Raw genomic sequence first — 19,877 nt, forward strand, 5'->3', positions numbered from 1 at the left:
CTTGATGTCATGCTCCCTACCATGTTTCTCAGGGCCTCATCCTCTGAAACTGAAAGCAAGCCCCCAATTAACTTCTGGTTCTAGGAATTGCTTTAGACGTGGTATCTTTTCACAGCAGTAGAACAGTAACTAAGACCCCATTGCAATCATGAACACACAGCAGCTAGAGATACCCACAGAAAGCTGCTATGTAGATAAAATTCTCTAAGTAGTTTGATTTGACTCAGTCATTAAACATATGAAAATATGCATGAATGTCATTATGCTAAACACAGTATAAAGCCTGGACCTTAACTTCTAAGAATGCTCAAGGGAATCATAGTTACTAAGTATATCAGCTCATCAAAACTTTTGTATGATTCATTAATGTGTTCTGGACTAACACATATTTTTTCAATGCTATAAGTTTAGTGTATCTTCATATGTTAATACTTTGTTATTTTTGACCTTGTTTTCTTTTAAAAGGACACCATGTATATGTTTTATATTTCTTTCTAAATGCTGGATATTTTATAACATTTTGTTCTGACAAAATGGCTCACCTGATCAAGGAATCTGCTGTGGTGTGTGTGTGTGTGTGTGTGTGTGTGTGTCTTTGTTTGTATATACTTATGGAGTAGGTAATTCTAGGGGAAAAACTAGAACCATAGAAATGACTTAAATCCTGTCCTCTTTGTCTCCTTCTATCATTCCACCCACTCTTCCACAAGGCTCCCTGCACTCTGACCAATGTTTGGCTGTGAGGTCTCAGCATCTGTTACCACTGGTTTGTAGGTAGAGACTCTCAGAGTTCGTCCACGCAAAGCTCCTGGCTACAAACATAGCAAAATGTTAATAGTGTCAGGGGTTGGCTCTCTCTCATTGGGTGGTCCAGACATCATATATCTCAGGTTGGGCCAGACATCATATATTCCTTCCATTTCTGTTCTGTTTTGGGTCTAAGTTTCTATGGGTGGTTTGGTGTTCCCCTCCCTCCACTAGGAGTCCTGTCTAGTTAGAAGGTGGCTTCTTCACTTTCTATGACCCTTGCTACTAGAGATCTCAGCTAGAGACACCCCATATCCTCCCAGGAGCCTACCCTGTTGTAGACCAAAAGAGCCAAATAACCTGGGTTTGTGGAGACTGAAGGACCATGTGTAAGGACAATGCATGAACTGGACCTACACACATGTACTGGATAGGTAGCTTGTGGGTTTTCTAATAAAGGTAGAGGGGACTGTCTGTGACATGGACACTGTTGTGAGCTTTTCTATCGCTTTCCTGGGGTGGGACTGCCTTGCCAGGCTACGTGGAAAGAGGCAGTGCTCAATCCTGATGCAACTTGATTGGGGTGGGTTAGTGTTTGAGGGAAAATAGTGTTGTGATGTAAAATAACTAAATTAATAAAAAATAACTTACTTAAGATATAATAGAACAACAAATAGTTTTTAATTTTCATGGGTTTATTCAACCCTTTCAGTCTCACTATATGATTTTCCTGAATTATACACCATTGCTTTATGATGGATCAGGATCAAATTCTACTTTATTTTCAGGAATCTCATTTTCAGCTCTTGGTATAATTTCTTGGGTTTTGAGAAGTCTAACTCCTTTCCTTATTGCTTCCATCAATGCCTTCCTTGTTTTGGTCATTATTAGTAAGAATGTTGGATATGACATTATACTGATATATGTTGGCAATGTTGTGTATTGACTTATTGCTAGCACTCTACGGCCTGAAGTAGATGTTGATTTTATAGAAAATAATGAAGACTATAGAGGGTTAACTTTTGTTGAGGTTACATTTGATAGTTTTGCTTGTGGTGGATGCAAATGTCTTTTGGTATTTGTCACGGGTGATCTCCACTCTGCTTCAGTAAGTTTGCTTAAGTGGCTCAGGAACGTTTTGATACTTGTGATTTTGGGTTTGATGAGGCATATACTGAAAGAAAACAATGTGTTATCCTGGAAGATCTTAGTAATTGGGCACTCGAAGACCCTGATGAATTTGCAACTAGATTTTGTAGTAGTGATCCATCTGCAGATCTTGATCTTGATGGAGATATTGGTGATGATTCTGCAGATTTTGGTGACTTTGGAAAAGATCATTTTATGGGATGACAACTCAAATGTTGTGATTGTATTACTAAAGCAGAATCAATAAGATCTACAACTGAATCCCATGACTGATTACTAAGTGGAATTACTAAAGAATATAAAAGTGTAAGGAGTATCAGATCTCGGTTCTGTGAATTTAGATCATGTGGATGTGGTTCATAACACTGAAATGATTCTGATGTTAAAGTGAACTCAACTTTAGGTCGCATTGTTATATCTATGTTAGGATTGGTCTTTAAGCAAGGAGATGTTAATGTTATTGTAGCAGTTGTTTCTGAAACAAGGGATAATGTTCCTGGTGAACATATTGAGCTTCTATGAGCAGATGGTGTTTTGGAACTGGTAAGTTGGATGAGTCAATTGTATGGTAATGGTAGTTCTTCTGGCGCTAGAGGATTGACAAATACAGCTGTTTCATAATGAACCAGAGGTGTTGATTGGCTAGGCACCACATCCACCTTACCAGTTCCATAAAGGACAGGAGGACATGAATTGCTCATGTGCCCGATGCTGCAGTGAAGATGTTCTTGCCCACCAGGAAAAGATGTTTACTGAAGATTGTCCTTGAAGCTTTGCTTTTTGTCAGTGGGAAAACATAGAATGAAGAGACACCATCAGAATGATCTAAATATAAATGAAAGAACTCACTACAAGATGCTGGAATGTGATCCACAGACATACGTTTTTTTTTCACAAGTTGACACTGTACCATAAATTTTGGTTCACTAGCATCATCGAGATCCTTATTCTGTGTTTCTCACTTGTTCTTTATTCAGACATATATTTTCTTTTAAAAGTTTGGAAAAATATAAACATGAATGGAATGAACTGTTGGAAGGACTTGAATTTTCTGTATCATTTTGATAATAACCAAGCACTGTAAGAAGTGGTATTGGTATATTATCATTGTTTCTTTCAAAGACTTTAATAGGTAATGATATATAGGAGTATACTTTCTGTGTTTCAATAGTTACATGAGAAAAAGTCTTTCTTGATTTCCAAACTTGCATAGATAAAACTTCATTTAGAATTTTTGTGAGTAATTAACTGAATCAGCTAATTTTCTTGTAAAATCATAAGTTTAAAGGAGATGCTATGAATCTATGTTGTTTTCCAAATATGTCTTTGGTGTTAATCTCGATAAATTTTGAGATCATTAACTCATTTCACTATATTGTTTAAGGATCTCAGAATTACATAGATGAAATCATTTTAATTTCAGTAATTGTCCTTTACTGATTTAGATATTGTTCAAATTTTTCTTCATTAAGAGAGACATATTAAATTTGTGTTAATAAAGAAATAAAGTGTAGCAAGCCACCGCTATATCCCAGCTTTAAACATCGACCATTGTTATCAGTCCATTACATCCAGGCTGTTAAATGCAATTTAACTTTGCCAGCATCTGATAATCACAAAGCTTTGGAGATGTGAGGATACCAACCAGCTCCTCGGCTTTCAGGTTGTTAGCAGTTACAGAAAAATCAAACTGTTACATCAGATTCTTTGAACAGGCAATGAGGCAAACAATGTATTATTACATCATTGTCATGCCCCATCACCCCTCCTCCCTTTGGCATCTAGCCTCCTCTCACTTACCATCCTCTCGTTCTCATTCTCAATATTCCCTCTTCAAGCTGTCTATCTTCTACCCTCCTCCCTTACCATTTCTCTGATTTCCTGCTCCCTCTGACGACTTCCCCCACCTTTTCCTTCCTCCTCTTGTCTTTGTCGGACCTCTACCACCAGTCCTCTGTCCCTAACTCCCTTTATTCTCCTCACCCCATCTTTTTGACACCTACCATCCCTCCCCTGCAATCAGCCCTCCTCTCTTTAAAAAAAAAAAATGTCTTTTCCCTTCCCTCCAGACTCTTTGTCCTCTCCCTCAAAGTAATTCACTCCCTACAAGGATTCTCTGCCCTCCCAGTGCTCTCTCACTTCTTTTATTCCTGTTCTTTCTTCCCTATGCACTTTGATCTCATCCTCCTCCTATTGATGGACATCTCTCCTCACAATTTTTTTCCCTGTTTCAGCCTCCTGATCTCCTTTCCACTCCTGTTCCCTTAGAACTCTTTATTGTCCCCTCCTTTCTTTGCTTTCCCTTTCACACCCTTGAACCTCCTTTGCCCTTCCTAAATTTGCTTTTCACATCCATTTTCTATGCTTTCTCCCTTTGCATTCCTCTTCCCTTAGCTTCTTTATGACGTTTGCCCTCTCTGTTCTCCAACATACTCACCTTCGTTCTATCCCTCTACTGCCCTCCTTTCCAAACTCTGGTTTCTTCCTCTGCTCTCTTCCCTCTGGAAGACAGAGTGTGATTATGACATCACACTCTGCTCCGGGACTCTGAACTCCATCTTCTCTTCCCTCACCTATTCTCCTCCTTCGGCTGTACTCCACGTGCCCCCTTTTGTTCTTAAACCTTCACACTCCTCTCTGCTCTCTTTCCTTTATTTTCACACCCAGTGGCTCCTCTTCCTTCTGCCCTACATCTTCAAACCTCACTGCAATTCTAACTCTCCTCTCCTCACTCACTTCTTTTTCTGTACCCTTTGTTCTGAATTTTTTCACCTTCTAATCTCTCTTTTCCACCTAGTACTCCAATCACTGCTCTTTCTCCTCCTACCCATAGTTTCTTCTTTCTTAGCTCTCTTCCCTCTGCCCTCTCCACCCTGCTCTCCATACTCCTCCCTCTGCCATTTTCCCTCTACCCTCATCCCTTGCTTCCCTAGGACTCTCCTACCTCTGCTCTCTGCACTTCCCACTGTCCTCCACAACTTTTTCTCCTTTTCTCCCTTTGATATTCAACTCTTACACAATTTCCTACTCCCTGACCAACTCTGACATGCTTTCTCTAATCACCTGTTCTTCAAAACTTTTCCTTCCAACATTCTCCCTTTAGTCTTCCCTCTGAATTTCCAGTTGTGCCCTTAGCCCTCCTTTCTACTCCCTCCTCTATTTCCATCCACCCTGGTCTCTCTGCACTTCCCCTATTCCTCTCTGCTCTTTCTTCCTTCTGCCCTACATACTACTCTCTACCTCCTTTGATCTCTTCCTCCCTTCAGGTTCTATCCTCCCCCTCAACACAATTTGCTCCCTTTAAAAAGTCCTCTTCCTTCTTCTCAGTTCTCCTGTACTCACTCAACCCTAACCTTGCTTCTCTGTTCTTTTGTCTCCATCCTCCTTTTGATCACCATCTGCCTACACACAATTCTCTCTCCATTCCAACCTCCCCTGACCTCTTTTCTATAATCACTTCTTCCTCAAACTTTTTTCCCTTCCTCCCTTTAATGTCCACCATGTACCCTCTTTGTTCTCTTAGTCCTCCATTCTCCTTTCTCTTCCTCCTCCTCTCTTTCCTTCAACTTCCTCTGCTATATTACCTCTGCTCTCCCCTCCCACAGTCTTGCTCTTTCTTCTCTATGCCCTGTGGATTCTTTTCCCCTCCTACCCATTTCTTCCTCCTTTAGCTCTCTTCCTTATGCTCTCTCCACCTTGGAATGACTGGCCCCTCACCTTCTACTGTCCATGCCTTCCTAGCTCTTCCCACCCTGATTATGATATCACACTCTTCTCTCCATAGTCCTCCCTCTGCCATCCTTCCTCTACCCTAATCCCTCTCTTCCCTGGGACTCTCCTCCCTTTGTTATGTTGTGTAGGCAATTCAACTGGCCTTCCCTTAGGGAACTTTAGGGTCCTGACAAAGTCCTATGCCAGTACTTGGATCTTATGACAGCATCTGGGCCAGGCACATAGTCACCTGTCAGCCATTCCCTTTCTGTTTTGCTCCTTTGGTCTTCCCTTATCTTGCTTTCTCTTCCCTCTCTCTGACAGCGTGCCCTCTCCCACCTCCATGTCTGTCTGTCTGTCTATCTGTCTCTCTCCATCTCCATTCAATAAACCTCTTTGGATTTAAGATTAGTTGTATGCATGGCATTTTTAAATAAATACTAAGATTTGGTGCTGAAACCCGGGGGGAGAGAAGCTCTGCTAGCAATGTTTAGACATGCTAGAACCCTTCTTCACATGGCTGCCTGACCACAACAAATCTTTCTCTCACACGCTCATCTTGTCCTTTTTCCATGATTGATTAACCTGCTGCTCCCACCTACACACTTCTCTCCTGCTTTTTGTGGCTGCTCAGAGGTGTGTGTGTCCCACAACAGAACTTTTTCTTGACACCCTCATCTGCTCCTGTCTTTCAAGATTTCTATCATTGGACTTCACTATTAGGTAAGCCAGGCCTCAAAGCCTGCCTGCACAGCATGGAGGGTTTTAAAACTGCCCCCAAATGGATTCAAATATTGTCGCAGCCTCAGGCCCAAAGAATTAGGGTTTTTTATTTCCTGCTATGATTGTTTGCTTATGTGTGGAGCAGGGTTTGTGAATTGAGTGGACACCTGCTCAGCTGTACCACCCACAGACAGTTTGAAACTGCGACCTGCAGGGACTGCCATGCAGTCAGCAAAGGCCCTGGATCCTGCAACCTCGGTTGTGATTCTGCCATACCACTTCGGCTGCACAGTACTCATGGCTAGCCACCATGTTGATTTGGGGATAAGGAGGGTGGAGCACAGCTTCACTGCCATCTCCACTAAGGGCAAGCACATGGTTTCACCACTGACTTAATTTAGGGCAATCAAGGGCAATCACATGATTGGCACCCATCTTGGTTATAAAAAACAAACAAACAAACAAACAAACAAACAAAAAAACACTGTGTTCCTCCCCTTGCTAGCTGCTTTTACTACTTTGTTTCTGTCCCATTGTTTTCTGAGCTGCAAAACTGCAGTCTCTTGTAGGCCCTAGAAGGCCGTTGCGCCCCCTTCCTACCTCCACACTAAAGCTGCCTATCTGCTTCTATTCTTTTCTGCAGATGAGATTCCCTCTACAAGAACTCGGCCTTACTGCTGATAAAGCTCTGATACCAGGCAAGGTTCTCAGGCTTAGCCAGGCTAAGCCATGCCACATGGTCCATTTCCACTTTCCCTTTCTCATTTGTAGGAACGGCTTCTTCATATTCTCTCCCCTTTGGCAAACTGTGATTTCTGTACCTATATTTGCCCTAGTCAAATATCTAATATCCAGTAACACTGATAAGTGAAGAAAAAGTGGTTCCCTCTATCTCCTTTCTCAGTGTCCTGTCTGTTTCTCTCTGCCTGCTATCTCAATAAATAAAAACACTCTCTGGTTTCTTTTTACACTCTCAAAAAAAATTAAGATTAAACTGTCAACCTTAAGGTGACCACATGGTATGAACAATTTTAATCCTAATTAATTCTTTGTTTATTTTTATCTCCTTTTAGACTAAGATGGCAACAAGTCTCATTTTAAATGGGTATAGATTATTAAATTCAAAGTTATATTTTTACAACATGCTATATATATGATTCAATTCTGGTTCAAAATAATTTTTATATGATGGTAAAATTTCAAGATTATAAAGGTCTATTCAAATTTAAACTAATTAAAAAAATAAAATGTATATCTAACTGCTTATGTCTTTATCAATTCTTAAATTAATCAATAAATGCTGTTTCTCCCATTATGAGCTGCCTGTGATCTGGATTCAACACTAGGCTTTCTGGCTAATAGGTTTGGTATAATAAATTCAAATATAATTTTAAAATTGCTTTATACTCTTCTATTTTGTTGGTTTTAAAACACATAGCTCAGGGATTACTAAGTATAAGTTTTTCCCTAGATACCCTTAAACTATATGATATAATTCCAAGGATACTCTTAATTAAGATTAATTAATTTTAGAGGCATTTATCTCTTTATTTTAAAATTTGGTCATTATGCTATATATTCAATATCAAAAAGTTAAAATATGCTTGGTCTTGTTTTCTAAAAATGATAATATTATTAATGTATAGTATAGCCTTAGTCTTTTATAAGCTATGGACTTTTTATATACTAAATAATACAGGAAACTGTTATGCTCTTACTTTAATAAGCTATGTTTAAGACATTTAATGTTCCAACTTAATAGGGACAAAACCTAAAATCCTACAAATGTAAGTTAATAGTCATTCATCATATAAATGATCAAGTCCTCTAACATGTCCAAAAATATATTTATAGACCTACAGATGTAAATATGGTCTCACTGCTCTCTTAATTAAAGAGCTGAGGCTGGTCCATGAGTCATCATACAGATGTTGGTAAAAATAATAACAGGAATATTCCCAATAGGCTCATCTGTGCTCCAGACGTTGGCTTGCTGCTCTGAGGCTGTTGGCATTCCCGCACAAAAAACAAGAGGTCTGCAATGCCCCATCCCACCGGGATATAGCCAAAAGTCAGTTCTGCCAGGTGACTGTTTCAAATGCAGCCAGGAAGGACACTGCTCCCACAGCTGCCTCAACAAGCCATGACTACTTGCTGGCACACTGTCCTCTGGAAGTCAAAATGCTCCCATGCAGGCTTGACCTCTGTGCCCAGCCATGGAGGCTCAGCCAGCACAAGAGCCACAGACACTTCCAGCCTTATAGCTCCTTGGCCTCGTGGAGGACAAATGGCTCCTAGATTTAGTAACCTCCATCAGCCTTGCCAAGCCAAGACAGCACTGAGGTCTATTTTAACCCCACACTCAGTCATGTTGCCAATTTCTGTGTTGGGAGACTTAAGATGCCTTCTCAATTCTCTTCATATGCAGAAGACCAGGCCTTAAGCCTCACTTTGAGAGTTGTTATTTTCAGGTCTAGACAGTTTAGTTTGCTATCAGACTCAAAACAAAAACAAAAACAAAACAACAAAAAAAAACAAAAACAAAACAAAACCAAAAACAGGCCTAAGATGTAACCTTTTATCATCCCTTTAAGTAAAGGACAATAAATGCTCATAGCAGTCTCATATGTCTAATGATAAATAACTAAATACAAAGGCCTAAGAAAATGTTTTAGGATCTAAGAAACTATTTTAAGGTTGGTAAATGTAAGTTATAAATGTTTGAGGATCTAAGAAAGTGTTTTAAAGTTGGTAAATGCAAACTTAAAAGTTAGTTAAGCCTCTTTTCCTTAATGTATAATCATACTAAAAGTTAAGACCAAGTGAGCTTTTGCCCCTCTACTTAACCAAAGGTTTCTGCCTTTCCAGAGTGCACCTTAGACAGTGTTTATGCTGTTAATATGAACGTGTATGTCTACTGCTTTTTCCCATAATGTATATTTTGGTGCATATTATATGTTTATGTAGTATGTCTAATGCTAACATGTCTAAAGTTTTATCTCCTTTATAAAACTTAAAAGGGATTCTTGTAAGCTATAGAATATCCACCCGAATCCACCTATCATGTCACTTGGGCTCCAGATAAGCACTGCAGCTATTGTCTGTCTCAAAAGGTGAGATTCCTCCTCCCCCCCTTCCCTAGTTTTGGGACTCCTCTTTCCTTACTACCTAATCACTGCATCCAACACTGGCAGACTGATGAGTTACCTTCCATGATCGTTTAAACGACCCCCTTTATCTGAGAGACTAACCAGTATCTTTCCATTTTACTGGAGAATAGAAGTACCCTCCCTTCTTGCCAACCCTCACACAGACACCTTCCCTTGGATGAATAATCTTGTTCTTTTTACTGACATGGTCTCTTGACTTTTCCTTTCCTCTCACGTGTCATACATGCCCCTGGAAAATCCTAGTACTAGGTGATCAGTGTCTCCTGGGAGTCTTCCCTGTGGCCCCTGGCACTGCTCATGATGACCTGCTTTGCAGCTTGTGCTCCCATACCTCTGGTTCCCTTGTACTTTGTGGGGATGCCCCAAAGACTGGCAGAACTGACTTTTCTCTGTTCACTCATGGACATCATGCCTTCCACCATACACCCAGCCTCTCCTCTGAGATGTCTTCAAAATAATTTTAGATTCATACACCTAGCACCTGTTTTAAGGGCTTCTATGCTTATATGCTTCTGCAACCAAATTTGGCATCAATTTCCCTAGATGAGAGATCCAGAGTAAAATCTCTTAAATTACTGTCAGTAATCAGGTAAATGGAGGCTCTCTCGGGTAAATGGAGATTCCTATGTTCAAGTTTTTTCTGTCTCTGTTCACTCTTCCAAAAAGTTTCATATGTTCACTTAAAAGTAATGTACACCTAAAGAAATTTTCTCTGGAATCTATTTAACTTATATGTATATAAGTTCTATATGTATATACGTTCTAGTATCCTGACATACCCCATGTTTCCTACATCCAAGGCAGCACCAAAACAGCTATCCACAGGTGTTCCAGTCTTACCTTGCAGACTGTGTCAAAGTTGACCTGCACTTTTACCCCAAACCACAGATGTTCTCACAGACCCTGGACAGCATCAAAATAGCCTACTCTTCCTGGGCTTGGCCAACATTTTAGCTTTTTGACCTCCCTATCACTGCCCTAGTGTCAGCAGGAAGTAGCTAAAGATGGTTGATTTCTTCACCTGTGATCCACTTATCAACAAAAGGCTGAAATGGTGTGCTTCGGCCCAGGACCAACAGTTCCAGGTTCTCCCAGCATTCCTCAGTCCCTATTTGCTGCTGGACATGGCTGGCAACTCCACCCTTTACCCTGAACTTTTAAGGGCAGGGTCTTCCTCTCCTCCTCACCATATAATCTGGACATTTTGGAGCGCTTACTTTGTTCCCCTCTCTCTCTTATTGCCTTGCATGGTGACCAAGAGCTGCTTCCAAAGAACCTACATTGCCTTGCATGAGAAGCAGCCCAAGATCTTCATTTTTTTAATTAAACAAAAGGGAGGAATGTTATGTTGCACAGGCAATTCAACTAGCCTTTCCTTAGGGACCTGTAGGGTCCCGAAAACATCCTATGTCAGTACCTGCATCCTATGACATCATTGTCCAGGTACAGAGTGACCTGTCAGCCACTCCCCTCTCTCTTATTATTTTTGTCTTCCCTTCTCTTGCCTTTCTCTTCCTTCTCTCTGTAGAGATGCCCCTACCCCTACCCCCTCTCTTTCTCTATCTCCATCTCCATTTAATAAACCTCATTGGATTTAAGATTGGTTGTGCACATCACATTTTTATGTAAATACTAACACCCTCTGATCTTCTCTCCCCTGTGCCTTCCACAGCTCTTCCTTCTTTTCTTCCTTTGATATTCATCTTGTTTCACAATTTCCTTCCCCTCCTAACCAACTCTGACCTCCTTTCTCTAATCACTTGTCCTTCAAAACTTTTCCTTCTACCATTCTCCCTTTAGTCCTCCCTCTAATTTCCCACTTGTGCCCTCAGTCCTTCTGTCCTCCTCAAAAACTCACATCCCTCCTTCAAACCCTGTTCTTTTTCTCTATGCCGTTTGCTCTCCTTTCTTCATCTTCTGATCCATCTTCTTCTCCACCCTTCACCTCACTGCCCTCTTTCCCCTCCTACCCATAGTTTCTTCTTTTCTTACCTCTCTTCCCTCTTCTGTCTGATCTCTCCACCTTTGGAAGGACAGGACCCTGGTTTCCTCCTGGCGCCACCTTCCTGACTCTTCCCTCTGCTCTCTGCTCTTTCCTATGCCCTCAATAGCTGTTCTTTTTTCCTCTTTGATATTAATCTCTCTTTACACAATTTTCTGTCCCTCTAACAAACTCTGACCTGTTTCCTCTGATCACCTGTCCTTCCAAACTTTTCTTTCTACCATTCTCCTTTTAGTCCTCCCTCTGATTTCCCAGTTGTGCCCTCATCCCTTCTTTCCCCTACTTCCTATATTTCTATAACCGCTATCCCTTCTTTATTCTGCTCTAGACCATTAAACCTCCTATCTCTCCTTTAACCTTGTTATTTTTCTCAATGCCCTATTCTCTCTTTTCTTCTTCATCCTCTGAACTTCAAATCTTTACCTTCTATCCAACCCCTCCCTCACTTCTCTTTCCACTTCTACCCTTGGTTTCTTTATTATGTATACAATGTGTGTTTGCTTGTACACCTGCACTGCAGAAGAGGGCACCAGATCTCACTATAGATGGTTGTGAGCCACCATGTGGTTGCTGGGAATTGAACTCATGATCTCTGGAAGAGCATCCAGTGCTCTTAACCTCTGAGCCATCTCTCCAGCCTACCTTTGGTTTCTTACTCCCTTAGCTCGCTCTGCTCTTTCTACCTCTGAAATGATTGGTCCTTTGTCTCCTCCTGACCATGCCCTCATGACTCCATCCACCCTGATTATGACATCACACTCTGCTCTCCATACTCTTCCCTCTGCCATCCTCCCTCTACCCTCATCCCTCTCTTCCTTGGACTCTTCTCCATCTGCTCTCTGCATTTCTCTCTGCACTCCACAGCTCTTTCTTCTCTCCTTGCTTTGAGAGTCATCTCTCTTCACACAATTTCCTACCCCTCCAAACTTCTGTGACCTCCTTTCTGTAATCACCTCTCCTTCTAACCTTTTCCCTTATACCTCTACCTTCTCTTCCTTCCTGTGATCTTCTCCTCCATTTTCCCTGTTTTCCCACCTTCAATCTTCCAGTTCACTCCTACATCTCTTCTCTTGTACTTCTTTTTTAATTTTTTATATTAATTACAGTTTATTTACTTTGTATCCCTGCTGTAGCCCCCTCTTTCATTTCTTACCAATCTCACCCTCCCTCCCATATCTCCTCCCTGCCCCTCTTTAAGTCCACTGATATGGAAAGTCCTCCTCCCCTTCCATCTGACCCTAATATATCAGGTTTCATCAGGACTGGCTGCAATGTCCTCCTCTGTGGCCAAGCAAGGCTACTCCTTTCTCGGGTGGGCAGGGAGGCAAAGAGCCTGCCACTGAGTTCATGTTAGAGACAGTCCCTGTTCCCTTTACTAGGGTAACCCACTTGGATACTGAGCTGCCATGGGCTATGTCTGAGCATGGGTTCTAAAATATATCCATGCATCACCCTTGGATGGAGAATCAGTCCCAGAAAAGACCCCTGTGCCCAGATATATTTGGTCCTTGTGGCTTTCCTGTCCTCTCCTGGTCTCACTAACTCTTCCTTTTTTCATATGATTCCATGAACTGTGCCCAAGGTTTTGTTGTGAATCTCAGTATCTGCTTTGATACACTGCTAGGTAGAGTCTTTCAGAGGCCCTCTACGGTAGGCTCCTTTCCTGTTACTTGTTTTCTCTTACCTCCAATGTCTGTCCCATTTGTCTTTTTAAGTGAGGGTTGATCATCTTACCCTGGGACCTCTTTCTTATTTATCTTCTTTAGGTGTACAGATTTTAGTATGTTTATCCTATCTTACAGGTCTAGTATCCACTTATAATTGAGTATATACCATGTGTGTCTTTCTGCTTCTGGGATACCTCACTCAGGATGATCTTTTCTAGATCCCACCATTTGCCTGCAAATTTCGTGATTTCCTTGTTTTTAATGGCTATGTAGTATTCTGTTGGGTAAAAGTACCACAATTTCTGTATCCATTTCTCAACTGAGAGACATCTGGGTTGTTTCCAGGTTCTGGATATTATGAATAAAGCTGCTATGAACATGGTTGAACAACTGTCCTTGTTGTGTACTTGAGAAAGTACCTTGGTGTCACTCTAACCAAGCAAGTGAAAGACCTGTTTGAAGCAAACTTCAAGTCTTTGAAGAGAGAAATTGAAGAAGATATCACAAGATGGGAAGATCTCCCATGCTCATGGATCGGTAGGATTAACATAGTGAAAAATGGTCATTTTGGCAAAAGCAATGTGCAGATTCAATGCATTCCCATCAAAATACCAACACAATTCTTTACAGACCTTGCAAGAAAAATTCTCAACTTCGTATGGAAAAACAAAAAACTCAGAATTTCCAAAACGATTCTGCACAACAACAGATCATCTGAAGTATCACCATTCCTGATCTCAAGATGTACTACAGAGCAATAGTAATAAAAATGGCATGGTTTTGGCATAGAAACAAAATGGTGGATCAATGGAATTGAATAGAAGACCCTGAAATAAACCCACACACCCATGGATACTTGATTTTTGACAAAGAAGCCAAAACCATTCAATGGAAAAAAGACAGCATCTTCAACAAATGGTGCTGGTCCAACTGGATGTCTACATGCAGAAAAATGAAAATAGATCCATATTTATCACCCTGCACAAAACTAAAGTCCAAGTGGATAAAAGACCTCAACATAAAACCAGACACACTAAATCGGTTAGAAGAAAGAGTGGGGAAGAGCCTAGAACTCATTGGAACAGGAGACAACTTCCTGAACAGAACACCAACAACACAGGCTCTAAGATCAACATTCAATAAATGGGACCTCATGAAACTGAAAAGCTTCTGTAAATCAAAAGACACTGTTGTCAGAACAAAACGACAGCCTACAGACTGGGAAAGAATCTTCACCAACCCTATATCTGACAGAGGGCTGATATCCAGAATATATAAAGAACTAAGGAAGTTAAAAAGCAACAAATCAAGTAATCCACTTAAAAAAATGGGATATGGAGCTAAATGGAGAATTCTCTGTAGAGGAATATAGACTGGCAGAGAAACACTTAAAGAAATGCTTAATGTCCTTAGCCATCAGGGAGATGCAAATCAAAACAACCCTGAGATTTTTACCTTCTATCCATCAGAATGGCTAAGATCAAAAACTCAAGTGACACTACCTGCTGGAGAGGTTGTGGAGAAAGGGGAACCCTCCTTCATTGCTGGTGGGAATGTAAACTTTTATGACGACTTTGGAAATAAGACAATTAGGAATAGCACTTCCTCAAGATCCAGCTACACCACTCCTAGGCATGTATTCTCTTGTACTTCTAACTTTTTTTTCCTCCCTCTAATTTCCATTCCCTGGGCCCAGTATTCTCCTGTATTCCCTCAGACTACCCACTATACTTGCATACCTGTTCTTCCTTCTTTATTCTATTTGCTGTCCTTTCTTCTCCCTCTGATATTTTTCTTTTTTCACCTTTTCTACCCCTTCCTGCCTTTCTCTTTCCCCCATTCCAAAGGACATCTCCTCCTTCTGCCCTCTTCCCTCAGCTCTCCTTACTCTCCCAGGGTTCTACCCTCTGTCCTCATACTGCCTCTATCCCCTACTCCCTCTAATCTTATGTCTCCTCCCTCTTCTTTCAGCCTTCTATACCCCTCTTTTCTCCTCCCTCTGATCATCTATGGTCTTTACCCTCTTCTCTCCCTGCACCACCATTCTCTTCCCTTCTTACTCCTATCCTCAGTCCTCCTCTGTCCTCTTCTCCTGACTTTTCTCCCTTGACTTCTCCTTCCTGTTCTCTTCTCTCCTGCACCACCCTACCTTATTCACTCAGACCTTCTTTCCCTCCTCACTCTGATATTTTCCTTCTTCCCTCTTGATATTCTCCTTCACCTCTTTTCCCTCTCTTCCTTACCCTCATCATCCCACTACCATCTGTTCTCTCTTCTCTTATATCAGCCACCCTCCATCTCCTGATTCCCATACATAGCCCTGTTCATCTATTCACTTTGCCCTTTGCCCTCCTCTCTCCCCTCTTGCTACTATTGTTCTTCTGTCTTTTCCCCTCTTCCCTTTACCCACTCATCTCTGCATTAGTCTTCCCTCTTCCTTCTCCTGTCTTCTCTCTGACTCCCATGACTTCCCATTCCCTCTTACCTGTTTGTTCTGTGCTCTTCCCTTCACCTTCTACCATCCTCTTCTTGTGTTTTCTTCTTCCCTCAGCACTTTTTCATATGCTCTTTTCTCTCAGTCATCTTCTTTTCTTTACTCCCTTTGTTCTTTCTCTAACTCAGTGCTCTTCCCTCTGCCCTCTATTCTGCACTCTTCCTCCCTCTTCACCCTCAGCTCTCTGCCTTCATCACTCTTCTGTCTTCCCTTCTCTATTCTCTACCCTGCCATTGCCCTCCTCCTTATTTCTCTCTCACACTCTCAACCTGGGAGTAATGTTGACAGAGTAAATGGAGGTCAAGAATTAAGTAGTTTATGTGAGCCATTTGTCCCAGTTCCACATTGCCCATCTCCTACTACTTTCTTTCAAGTTATATAAGGGATTGGCAACTTGAGCAATACAGGAATCCAAGGAACATACACATTTTATTAGTATTGTCTGCTGTAAAATTTTTCAATGATGGTTATAAGACTTGCTCAAGCAAATATTTTTGGCCATATCAGGCCTTTGAAGCATTCATGGATTGAACTCCCATTGCTACATCCTTCTGACATTCAGAGGTTAGCCTCATCTGAGTAACAAGGCAACATCTGGAACAACTGCTGCAGGACAGAGATAAGACTGTGTAGATAATCTTGGAGAAAATACTCTGAAAGCTCATTACTGTCTGTGCCAGGTGAATGTGAACATATGGAATTCAGTTGTTAAAGAATATTTTTGTATTAGGAAGATCCAAAAGAATATGAAGAAAAAAATCACATTACTTTCATCAGTCGGGAGGTAATGGTAGTTCCAGTGCATAGATAGGGGCATTATTTGTCATTCTAACTTACTGTCATTTTCTATGAACTGTCTTGTTTCTTTACTGGCTATATCAGTCTGGTAAAAGAAACTTTGGACTGAAAAAAAATAATTCACCTTTTAAAATTCCTTAATAGTGTCCATGATCACTTCACACACTCATTTCACTCTATATAGTTTGATATTAATTGTCTTGTTTGGGGAAAGCATTTCATTAGCTACCACTTTGCCCAGCCATGAGACACTGTCTTTATTGTGCTCTGACTGTTGTGTGCAAAATGTACTACAGAAGCACACTTCCTCTAGCATGTACTATTTATGATTGTTTTACATTTATTTATTTAGTGTACATGGGCAGGGGAGAGTGTTTGCTAACCAGTAAACTCATATAGATTGGGAGACAGTGGCCAACCCTCAGGACAGACTTCTCGTTCACTTGCACTGTCTTATCTGAGCATCCATCTACAGCTGTTCATTTTTAACTATATTTTGGAGAGCTGCCATTATTTCGGATTCACTGTGCCTTGGTGCCCATCAGGAACCATTTGATTTCTGTATTGGTAGGGAGCAAATATGTTGGCAGTTCAGTAGGAAGTAAGTAACTGCCTTATATGGTCCTCACTAGGAAGGAATCTAATCCATACTTCAGAAGAGAACTTGGAAGACTTTCACCCCCATGAGATGCTCTTGCTCCAGTGTGAGAGAAGCACTATAAGTATACCTTGGACTATGTGCCTTCCTCTGCATTGGTTAACAGTGGTTCCAGGCTCAGAGACTGCCATGGGTATATCAACTATATATCACACTGTGTTAGCATGGTGCAAATCCTGAAATACTCCTTCTGTAACACACCCTTAAATTTTTGGTTTTCTTCTAAACATAACAAACTTTTATATACATATATATGTATACATGCACACACATATATTTGAACCATAGAGCAATACAATAAACTTACCAACGTCTCAATAGATGATTCAATCAAACTATACTTGTGACAGAATGAAACCAAGTAAGACCACCTGTCCACATATTGCTAAAGTACAAAATTTTCATCTGCTATAGATCTAAGTTGGATTTTAAGATGTTCTGTCATACAGTTTTCCCCTTATTTTCACATGAGTCTAAAAGGTACAGGATGCTATAGTCCAGAGAGAGGTGGCTGTTTTAATAAAACTTTTTTTTTCTTTAAATTTATTTATTACAATTCATTCACTTTATATACTGGCTATAGCCCCCTCTTTCATCTCCTCCCAGTCCCAACCTCCCCTACCCTTTCTATTCCTATGCCACTTCCCTAGTCCACTGACCTCCCCTTCTATCTGACCCTAAATTATCAGGTTTCACCAGGACTGGTTGCATTGTCTTCCTCTGTGGCCTGGCAAGGCTGCATCCCCTCCCCCCGCAGGAGGAGGTGATCAAAGAGCCAGTCACTGACTCCATATCAGAGACAGTGCCTGCTCCCTTTACTAGGGCATGCATATTGAGACTGAGCTGCCTATGGGCTACATCTGAGCAGGGTATCTACGTCCTCTTCATGAATGGTCCTTGGTTGGGGCATTAGTCTATGCAGGTCCCCCTGGGCCCAGATTTTTTGGCTCTGTTGTTCCCCTTGTGGAGTTCTTGTCTCCTCCAGGTTTTTTACACAATGGAATACTACTCAGCAATTAAAAACAAGGAAATCACAAAATCTGCAGGCAAATGGTGGGAACCAGAAAAGATCCTGAGTGAGGTAACCCTGAAGCAGAAAGACAAATATGCTATATACTCACTTGTAAATGGATATTAGCCATATAATATAGGTAAATACACTAAAATCTATAGTTTTAAGGAAGCTAAAAAACAAGGAGGACCCTAGGGAAGAGGCTTAATCCTCATTCAGAAGGGCAAACAGGATAGCCAAGGAAACTAGGAGAAGAAAGGGAACAGGACAAAAGCCTTCCACAGGGGTCCTCTGAAAGACTCTAGCCAGTAGTGTATAGGAGCACATGCTGAGAATCATAGCCAAATCTTGGGCAGAATATAGGGAATCTTATGGAAGGAGGAGATAGCAAACAAAACTTCTAAATGTCCTCGAACAGTGAACAATGAAAATACACAAAAGGCCAACATTGTTATATGTAAACCCTGCCTTAAAACTGCAGTTTAGGATAAAAAGGCATGTGATCCTCTAAAGAGCTAGATCATAAATTTCTACTTTTTCCTGTAAGATCAAGGAAGAAAGTAAGACTTCAGTGTGGACTGCACAAGAAAGTCAACATTGTGTCCAAAGATGGCTGGCCATACTCTGTACACTTCTCCTACCCAGAGTGCTGTTTTTGTAATTCTATGTGAGAGTTTCACCTAGAATACCACCCACAAACCTCTTTTAGAGGTACAATGTCCCTAAAACTCATACTTTCCTAATAAGATCACTGTTGATATCATCATCACCATGAGGAATCATGGGATTTTCTTTTTCTCTGCACTAGATGTGAGGCTTGGGAATGTTGTCTTTGATCTTCATTTCATTATGCTCTTCCCTCTGCTTTTCTCATGAACCCCAAGTATTTAGGTGCCACATGGAACCTCTCAGTGCAGAATGGACTGTACTTTCCTTTTGCTAACTCTTGGGTACATGAACTTAGAAGAGTAGACCTACTTCTTGTCCTCACATTTATATAATTTTTTTCTGCCAGGTCAGATTCACAAAGGATTCAACTTACAAATCTTTTTCTAAGTTTAGCTTCTTCTTTAAGTGAGCAAAGCTCAGTTTTGTTGCATGCCTCACTTCACAGAGCAGCCCATGGCAATCTATGACCTAACCTTCCTGCCATTCCACCATAGAAAGACTTATTTAAAGGATTATAGAATTTTTTTTGTTGCCCACTAACCATTTTTGAAGCATTTCCATATTTAGATAGAAGAGCACATTCATCTGTGATGTGTTTCATCTTTGAAATGTGCCAGTCCATACCATATGGAAGATGACAGCCACCCAGAATTTCCTCCATGTATCACACCTCTGACTCATGTTTGGTTTTCTTGTTTTTGAGCACCTTGATACTAGAATCATTACCAGCTTCTTTGGTTAGCTTGATATGTAAATTTTTGGAGAGATGTAAAATTAATATATGTCCCTAAACTGGAACCGCATCATCCTGCCAAACAATAACTCATACAAGTTCATCTTGATGAATACAACTAGTTTATTAGGGGTTCTACTAGAGGACTATAGATGGCTACATTTTATCAAAGTTGTCAAATACCACATTCTAGGCATTTTTTAAATTATACTTCAAAAATTTTCATTTTACAGTTTTTAATAATTCTTTCAAGCTTCTAATTTACACAATTCTAAGACCATAACAGGATTTTGCAATCCTAAATTCAGAGCATTTAGTGTTACAGCAGCATACAAAACCCAGGC

General features: G+C 40.8%; 1 pseudogene; it reads right to left on the reverse strand.

The window, feature by feature from the left end:
- Nucleotides 1–1,497: 1,497 nt before the first annotated feature.
- On the reverse strand, nucleotides 1,498–6,181 carry LOC129665511 (uncharacterized; annotated as a pseudogene).
- Between the last annotated feature and the right edge of the window lie 13,696 nt (nucleotides 6,182–19,877).

The sequence above is a fragment of the Psammomys obesus genome, unplaced genomic scaffold (assembly GCF_907164565.1).
Source record: "Psammomys obesus unplaced genomic scaffold, mPsaObe1.curated_primary_1811, whole genome shotgun sequence".
Lineage (NCBI taxonomy): Eukaryota > Metazoa > Chordata > Mammalia > Rodentia > Muridae > Psammomys > Psammomys obesus.